At 32.5% G+C, this 9,302-nt stretch overlaps 1 protein-coding gene across 1 annotated transcript in view; it reads left to right on the top strand.

Annotated features, from left to right (window-relative positions):
• The first annotated feature begins 623 nt into the window (after positions 1–623).
• Positions 624–9,302, top strand: part of LOC109536956 (trissin receptor) — a 93,871-nt gene continuing 85,192 nt past the window's right edge. Inside the window, exon 1 of the mRNA XM_048663644.1 lies at positions 624–817. The gene's annotated coding sequence lies outside the window, so the exon portion shown is untranslated. The remainder of the gene's footprint in view (positions 818–9,302) is intronic.

Below are 9,302 nucleotides of genomic sequence, written 5' to 3'. Positions count from 1 at the left end.
TCTGGGTGAACGGTCATTTATTTACGGTAGATTTATCAGAAGTAAGTGCGATTTGGACTTGGCCATAGATCACTTGTTCATTTCTGCTTTTGGAATTATATTTATGGTTCACCAGAAAACATTTATTGTATGCCGGAATTATTTGCACCACCCAAATAGGTAGAGAAGTAGGTTTTATTGCCTGAAAGTTCCCGGGTTTAAATTGCTTTTATGGCAAAAAATATCGACTGTATTTATTAAGAAAATTTCACATAAAGCTATTGAACCTATTTGTTTAAGTTTTTGCTGCTAAAATCAAGGCAATCGTAGGGAATAAAGTGTAAATTTAATGTTTCCTTTATATAAAATTATGTTCAACATTTAATTTCATGTCCTTCTCAACTCAAACCGTTCACATCAATCATGTTGGGCTTGAATTTTCAACTTTCAAAAGTTTGTCAAGTGAGATTAAAGTGAATCAACTGCAACTGCCATTGATATTAACAAAGTTTATTTTATCAAACTTCACTTCAGCAGAGGAAAAGTTTTGTTTTAAATTTCGCCCATCGACTTTGCCCATTCTGAATGAAAATACGTCGCTATCTCGTGGCGTCCAGACGCTCATTCAGTGCGTTCGGGTCTAGCAAGAGCGACGTCGCGTTATTCTATGCAGCAATTCTACGCAAATGCGCGCCGATATTTGTTTCGATTACTTTGAAAAATTTAAAAGTTTTTTTCTACGAAATTTTAGTGTTAAGCTGTTTAGAAAAATCCGATAAAAACTCTTTTTTGGTGAAAGTTTCTTCATTTTTAGGAACTCGCATGAACTAACTTAAAGGTATAGTTCTTGCTGCATTTTGTTGGAAGCAAATGCATGATTGTAATGCAAATTAAGTGTCTGTTTTGATTATACATGAACAAAATAAAAATAATGGGATAGTAAATTAGTCTAAGGTCTTAAAATTGCAATTATTTTGAAACATTTCGGGAATTAAGTTCGCATAATTGTAATCTTTCCCTAATCTAAATATGTCGGTTCTAGTTATTTTGACCGCATAAGTTTCGCTCTTAACTTAAGCATTATCCGATTATTCGATTCGTGTCGTATCTAAAGGAGAAGTATCTGTAGAAAGTTTCTGTTTTCTAAACAATTTCGTGTAGGATAAACTTTTTGCCTCTCAAAGTATTTCCAAAGCAGACATTTAAATTATGATTTTGAGCAAGAATTATTTATTGAGGAATGACTCTGAAGTTGAAAATTTCAAATGGGAATCTCTTTTTCGATTGTTCGATTTTGAGCTTTTTCGTAAATTTACAATCCATGAAGTGAAAAAACTGAACATTTTACTCGTTGTTAAAATAAACACAAATAACAAAAATCAGCATTCGTCAAGTTAGTCACAACTACCTACTGAAAAAAAAATTTTCAGATGAATAAACTTTTAGCTAAAAAACGATATTGCGAGCTTCTTAGGGCGGAAACAATCTATTTAACTCAGAAAACACGCACTTCAAAATTTAATTTTTTAACCAACATATTTTTTCCGGATCGAAGTGGATCCAAAGAAAAAAAGGATCAATTTTTTCATAAAATTTTAAGTCTCTCAAATTCCTTCCAATTATACATAATTTTTATCCCAACCAAACAAAAAATTCAACAAACTCATTGGAAAACATGGTAAAAGTATCAGAACCGAAATAATCGATATTTTCGGGTTATTTTAAGTAGTTTTTGGGCGGTTAGAGACTCTTTAACCGACAATATCTTTTATGCTATATACGCAAACACTTTATGTATGCACACTAAAAAGCTTTTCAAGCCGGACAAATCCATTGAGCTGAAAAATTTGATTTCCACCGCAAAAATTATCAAGTTTATCAAAACGCTTAGGTTTTTTCTACATCAATTCCATCCCAAGGAAGCGAGAAATCTAACAAAAGGATTGAAAACACACAAGATGCTTCAGATCCGAATTAATTGAGATTTTCAGCTCATTTTAAGCAGTTTTTCAGCGGTGACAATCTGACAATATTTAACCGACAATATATTCTTTGTTATAGACTCAAAAACTTTACATGACCGGAAACAATCCAATGGGTTCAAAAAACAAGCATATTAAAATTTGATTTTTGATCAACATTTTCATTTTAATCTCACTGCTAACAACTTTATATGAGAAAATTGGAAAGTTTTTATGCCAAAAGCTCACAATTGAGTTGAACAACACGCATGKGAAATGTTGAATTTTTTGTATACCGATAGATAATAGCACAACTCACTGAAAATTCCGAAAAAAAGTTTGTSCAGGATCCATAAAAAATCAAAAAGCACAGCACATTAAATGCGGTTCAGCAAGAATTTATAGATTCTTTAGAACACTGTCACCAGACAGAATTTAATTAAGTATATAATTATTTTGCCTTAGTTTTTAACACAATGTTTCTGATAGGATTCTATTGTCTTTTATGATATCTACATATTGTTTTCAACCACCATTTTCTTGCAATTCGTTTTAATATCGATTAAACAGTGTTAAAGTATTTTTCTGAAAGACAATTCTCCTAATTTTATTCCAATTTATTATTTTATTGATGGACTCTCTGTATAAGAGACACACAGAACTTAATAAAATTAAATAATACACTCCCAGATCAATGCTTGACTTAGTTGACGAATGTACGAAAACGAGTTAGAAAATTTAAAATACATATCGGCGCTTTTTGTAATTTCTGCAAAAAAAGAGATTCTGCAAAAAAAAACATGTAAGGTTTAGAATAGTCATATAGAAATCTACAAACATTTGCTGCTTAATTTTTGTTTGCGATATATGAAATTTTTCATTATTATTCCTTCGGAATTACTGAACTAAAAACCCAGTGTCTCTTAATTCCTAACGAACAGGACTAAACTAGCATTTGTAATGTCCCTCAATCAAGAAACATTAAACCAGATTGCTTCATGTAAACAGCAAAATGCACAGATTGCACATGGAGTTTCTAATCCAATATCAAACTCGGTGCTAGGCAAAAACGGCATAATAGCCATTTTCCATTTTCCTTCATGCTACAGGATTCCATTGGATTCATTTCGAATCGAAAACGCAATTTAAATGGCGCCGTTCAATCAGCCGTTAATGATTGAATTGTCCAGAATGGTCATAAAGCTTGATATTCCTGCACAAAAAACGACGCGTTTGTAAACCAGGAAATTTATAATGATCGTTGAGTAAACAGTGAATGGATTTTTGAAAACTAGTGATAAAGTTATTGGAAACTACCAGCTGGAGCTTGTAATTTGTAAGCATTTGTTTTGACCCTAGAAAAACATAATTAAAAATAAACAAAAAAATGGTTGTGTAGGACAATTCTACAAGAAAGTTATCCTGTACTTTCAAACACAAAGTTGAAAATGCAATTATCCGCTTTCTCTTTTTTCACGTTCGATAAGGCTTCCACAACATGATCAGTACTAAAATTTTGTCTCGATTTCCTGTAAGATTGGGTTAAGTTTATGTGCTTGAACTTGCACATGAATTGCAGAACTTTTTAATGTGACCAAATCATGCCCAAGTAATTAGGTAACGGAACCAGAGCGCTAGCGGCCTGGTTTAATACTTTATTTTGCCCTAGAGCGTGACAACCAAAGGATTTTGCTTGACCTTTAACAGCCCCGAGACACATAAAATTAAATATGCTAATTTTTAATTGCAGTTAAGTTTTATTGATTTTATTTTAATTGATTTGTGCAGCGCGTGGCTCTATTTTTGCGCTTAAGAGCATCAGCTCTAGTCCAAATTTGTTCATGTTGCCATGATTTTTTCGACTGTAATGCTTTTTTCCTGTATGAGTTCTATATTTTGAGTTTTAAAGCGCCATCAAAAAATTAGTCTTGTGCCGTTTTTGAATTTTTTCGCCTCTCATGACTTTTTGCGGAAGAAAGTGAGAATTGCAACCGGCGCAAAAAATAAACCTGCTAGAGCGGTGTAAACCGAAATAACTGCAAATCTTTTTTTTAATTACTAATTTTCAATTATGTTTTTTGCTCCAATATCGTCTCAAAATCTCTGTATATGACCATCAAGAAGCTTCTACAGTCAAGAACTGTAAATTGAACTTAAAAACCCAAATGTAAAAATTAAATTTGTGCTCGAAAAAAAGCACTAACCTAAACTAAAGATTTTCTATGTAAGTATTATAAATTTCCAAAATTTTTCTCAGTTTAATTGAATGTTCAGCAGACGTCGTTTTCTTAAATAAAAAACTATGTTAACATTATCATAAAAATTAATTTATTAAATGTTTTCCACCGTAGTCAATATGAGCCTCTCCTTAAAAAAATCAGATCTGGGAAATTAACTCAAAAATCCTTTCTAATTTTTAGCAAAGACTTGACGAGACGGTTAGAAATTCAGAAAACTACTTTTTTGCCAAAAAAACTTACCCAATGCAACCCAAACCAAGAGTTGTAAAAAAACAAAATATTTTCTATCCTACTGCGTTCGATAAATTTCGGAAATTTTTACACAGTTTAAACCAATACCTATACTTAAATTAAAAACTGTTTTAATTCTCAATAACTGAAAGCAAACCAAATTTGAAACAATAGCAAATAATCAGTGATTTGTACTGAAAACTGATTTCATAATCAAAGATAAACACAAAAGTTTTATGGAAAAAAGGCTTGAATTTGAACAACTTACTGTCCGGGTCATATTTAAATTTTAAATGGACTCAACACCGAAAAATCAATTTGAAAAAATATGTCCAAACGCATGTTGTTTTTTAGTGCTGGTTTAAGTATCTGCATTTCTGCCATGAAAAATGTGAAATCCGTTTATATTAATCTGAAATAGATGTGCTAATATAATATATAATACTAATCAATTTGCATACTGATGCCGTTTCTGATAGTTTGGATAGTGGTTAGGCAGGAAATAAAACTAAAATTGCTTTCAGACGGCTGCACTTGATTTAACTATTAAACAAATTACATGTGGAAAAATATATGGAAGATCTTAACAAAAACGTGCAAGTACATTGTAACGTTATTGGATTGAAAGAAATTTAGCGTTTCACGAAAGTGAAGTTGTAAATTTCTGAACTGGAAGGTGGCCAAATGCAATTAAACTTGCCAGTAAAGGTCAGAAAGAGTTCAAGCACATAAATAACTAATTAGTAAAATTATTCATAACAAGGCTATTTGGAGACGCAAAATATGATTCCATATGATAATCAGGTTATTAGCCACAGGAATACAATAATTCCAGCAAAGATAAGCCATTGATTGATGTGTTTTTTACAAGTCGGATCATATATTTTCTAATTTGTAACCGCTATTAGCCAGATATGACCTAATTAACACGAGATAAATTCGTTTGCAGGGGTTTATTCCCGGCGAGATATACCTACATTAGGCATTCAGCTATATTATTTTAGTTGATTTTGCTTAATTTATTAGTCTGTTCCAACAACATGTATTTAATAATAATGGCGTGCGATTATAATAATATTTGGGCAATTTACGTGGTTTGATTTTTTTGCTGAATATTTGATGTAGGCATTAAGATTAACCAGGCCCTTGAAAGTTTCCTAGTAGAGTAAAATTATTATATTTATACATTGTTTTCATAGTAGATTTTAGACTTGTTTTGTTGATTAAATGATGTGAATTATAAATCCTCTGTTGTGTTTACAAATAAACTTTGTTAAACCAAACCTGTATTGCACTAGAAATCAAACGCTTGATTTGAATTATCAATTTCTCATAATAAATAAATTACTTTAAAATAATTTGAGATTTTCATGCATTTTTTTTTGTTTCTTGTTCGGTTTTAAAAGCGACCACTATTTCCGGTATATTTTTTCTTAATAAAATATCTACTTAGATGGAAAATTTATTCGTAAATTATTATTACCTGCTTGCTTGCTTCACAATATCATTAACACATAACGTGAATGCTTAGGGTATCAAAACAGCCCCTTGAGGTTCCTCTTATAATCTGTTATTACATTTTGTAAATTGTGTTCTCTATCTAAGCTTCTTACTTACACCGATAGAATGGTTTTATTTTATGGTTCATAGCAGAATTATCTGCGGATTATTTCTAATTACCTTTAATATTAGAAAAAATAGAGCATAACAAAAGTATCTTGGTCTGAACCTTGGGTATCAAACACTAATTCAGTAATCAATTTTTTAATTTTTAGTTAATAATAACGAAAATGTATTCTTCGGACCCAACGAGTTAATTACAATCTATGAAAAACTGCAACTGTCTCTCTAATTGTCACTGTATAGGGTGTCCCGTGATTCGATGGCTCTTAAGAGAACGCAAGCTATGTTTACCAGAGATGGAATTGCAAACTCCAGAATTTCACATTTTCACGCTCTTGAAAACTCTTTTGAAATCCCACAAATGCACTTCTAACACCGTCTTTGTATTCAATAATGTTTTTATTGAAACATATGTATTTCAAGAACTCTTCAGCGAGCTACGCGTACAAATATTAGAAAAACTAGAATGTGTTGTGAGACAGTAGAGGTAGGAGGTACATTTTGATCCAAAACCTTTACATTTACATAAATATTGTTCATCACCCCGTAACAATTAAGTTTTGCCAAAAACTGTATAAGGCATTTTCGACTTAATTCACGCTTATTCTTATTGAGTTATTTAACTATTCTAAAAAATACTTGCTACCCTTGACTGAATAACAATAACAAAATTTGGAAATTGTCCTTGCAAATTCCAGCCACTAATTGATATCAGCTTCTTATTCAATCGGCGTTTCTAAAAAAAATTGTACTTAGATATTTCCTAAGAAGAGTGGAATTTGAGTCCCATCCGTATATGTATATTGATTAAAAAGCAAGCAATTAAGTATTTCCGAAAATTGCTCCAAAACTAATCTAAAGTTATTGCAGACGCAGTGAAAACTGCGTATCCGTTATGAAATTGAAGTAAAACTGAAGCCGGGAATGGCCATCTACCGCTGGCCAAAGAGTCCAATTCTTGGAGTTAAATACAATCACAGTTTTCGTTATTTCAGTTAACTATTTCATTTTCCTTAATACCAACTTTAACAAAAGTTACTCTGAAGTTTGCAACTCTATTACTTTCGTATCTACTTCGCTATATCTTTCGGTCTGGGGAGATTAATTGCTATAAATCGAGCTCAAACGAGGCCAGTTGCTGAATGTGTGCCTTGAAAAGAGAAGCACGTACGGTTGGTGTGCCTTTCGTCTCATTCTCATACAGTCATTTATAAGTTCTGCCTTGTTTTACTCATATTGAGATCAGCAACAATTCCTAATCCAGAAAATAATAAATGACGGACAGTTTTTATAGACAAAATTGTATTGAAACAGTTACAGTCCATGTTGTGCTAAAAATACCTCTTACCCCTATTTAATTAAAGGCACATGTAAATATTGTTGGAACACGTTTGCCAAATATCTGTCAACCTGTTGAATAGTTGCTTCGTCAGAGTAATTAGAGAGTGAAGAATGACGTTTTAATTAAACTGAATTTACTTAAGGCAACAAAACATAATGGGGAATTCCTGCATGAAATCTGTCAGAATTGCTTTACCCGAATAAATGAGATTAAAACATGTTTGAATATTTGCCTAATTTTGAAAGAATAATACTGTGTAGTTAATGAGGAAGCTTACGAAACATGTGATGATAGGTCATTACGAGATTCCTTCATGTATAGTTGAGCCAGTCGTTATATGGGGTAAGTAACTTGAGGTTTTCGCTTTGGATTCAAAACAAAATTCGGTTCTAAAATATTCAGTGTTTAGTAGAAAACTTTACAATAGAGATTAAAGTAGCAGCCACTTCAAATAATTAAATATGGATTTTTAAAGGAAGCTTGAATTGACAATGAGTTCTATACGAAATCTCAATTTGATTGCTCTATCGTTTGGAGGAGGCCCTTTTGGAATAGATCCTGTAAAACAATAGCAGTAATAGCTTTGAACACTGCTTAACCGAGCCAAGACAAATGAAATGAGATCGATACAAACTCATCAGAAATATTAATACTCGTGTTAATTAGTTTAGGTAAAATTGGTATAATATATTTTGCTTTGTTAACTTTCCAAAAGTACTTTTCTTTTGTTCTTTCTCTTCTAAGTAAAAGTATCATTAATTATCAAATACCTAAGAAATGTACTGGAAAAAACTGAATAGTACAAATCTGCAACTAGGATTGTTTTTAACTTGTGTGTAACTGTGTTCTTAAACCTCGCTCCTTAGTAGATGTATTACATTAGTGTGCAGTGTGATGTGAAGGTCCATACGTACATATTGTACATATCTACATACTGAAAGACGGTAAGTACGTTTCAGTTATTTCATAGATTACATTTATTGGTCGGTTTCAGGAGTTTTCTCAACCTCAAGGCCTTTCAGTTCTCTATCGAATAGTATAACTGCTTTTGTTACTCTTTTTTTTCTTCAGGCTGAAAATAAAAAAAATGAAAAAAGCGAAAAGTTCGTTGCTCTGCTACTTTACGTCAGGCCTAGCAAGCAAAAAGAAACGGCTAGAAAATGAAGCGCCAGAGGAAGTTGCTTTGGAGCATAAACCAGAGCCTGATGTAGTAGATGTGTTAGGCTCGTCATTCGCTCAACTAGCCATAACTAGTAGTACAGAGGCCCAGCTGTTCCTCTAGTTCTATTGAGGTGGTCTAATTAGTAATGGTCTAATTAGTAAACGTGATCCTGCTCATGGTCCAGGTTTGTCTAAGGCGTGTTTTAGGAAAGACTCCTTTCAACCAAGAGAATTGAATTTTCCTAAAACGAATAGTAGGAAATTTTGGCCAGAGTGCTATAAAATGTTTTATTGGCTGGAATACAGCTCCCTAAACGATAAAGCATTCTGTTTTGTCGTTCGTTTTACAACCCGGAAGGAAAAAACAATGCAGAAGATGTATTTACACTCAGTGTATTGCTCAAGTAAAACTGCAGGAATACGATGACGTACCAACGGAAACCCTGGGCGAAATTCCGAAATATACGTATAATCTTAAATTAAGAGAACCAGATGCACAGCCGATCTTTATCAAATCACGGACAGACCCTTACGCATTGCTAGCTAAAGTGGCAGAATAACTTGATCGTTTGGAAAACCTGGGTGTCATAGAAAAAGTAGTCCATCCGGCATGGGTCACACCAGTAGTTCCGATCATGCGGAAGGATAGCAGAATCAGATTGTGTGCTGCTTATAACTAAAGACCGGATAAAAAAGCACAAAAAAATGGAAAAAAAGTGCCTAAAAAAGCATGAAAATATTTTTAAAAAGCACAAAAAAATTAAA

This window comes from Dendroctonus ponderosae, unplaced genomic scaffold (assembly GCF_020466585.1).
Source record: "Dendroctonus ponderosae isolate FM_Combo_2020 unplaced genomic scaffold, Dpon_F_20191213v2 Dpon_F_20191213_2, whole genome shotgun sequence".
Classification (NCBI taxonomy): Eukaryota; Metazoa; Arthropoda; class Insecta; order Coleoptera; family Curculionidae; genus Dendroctonus; species Dendroctonus ponderosae.
The sequence above is the reverse complement of the archived record's forward strand: the minus strand, read 5'-3'. Positions and strand labels throughout refer to the sequence as shown.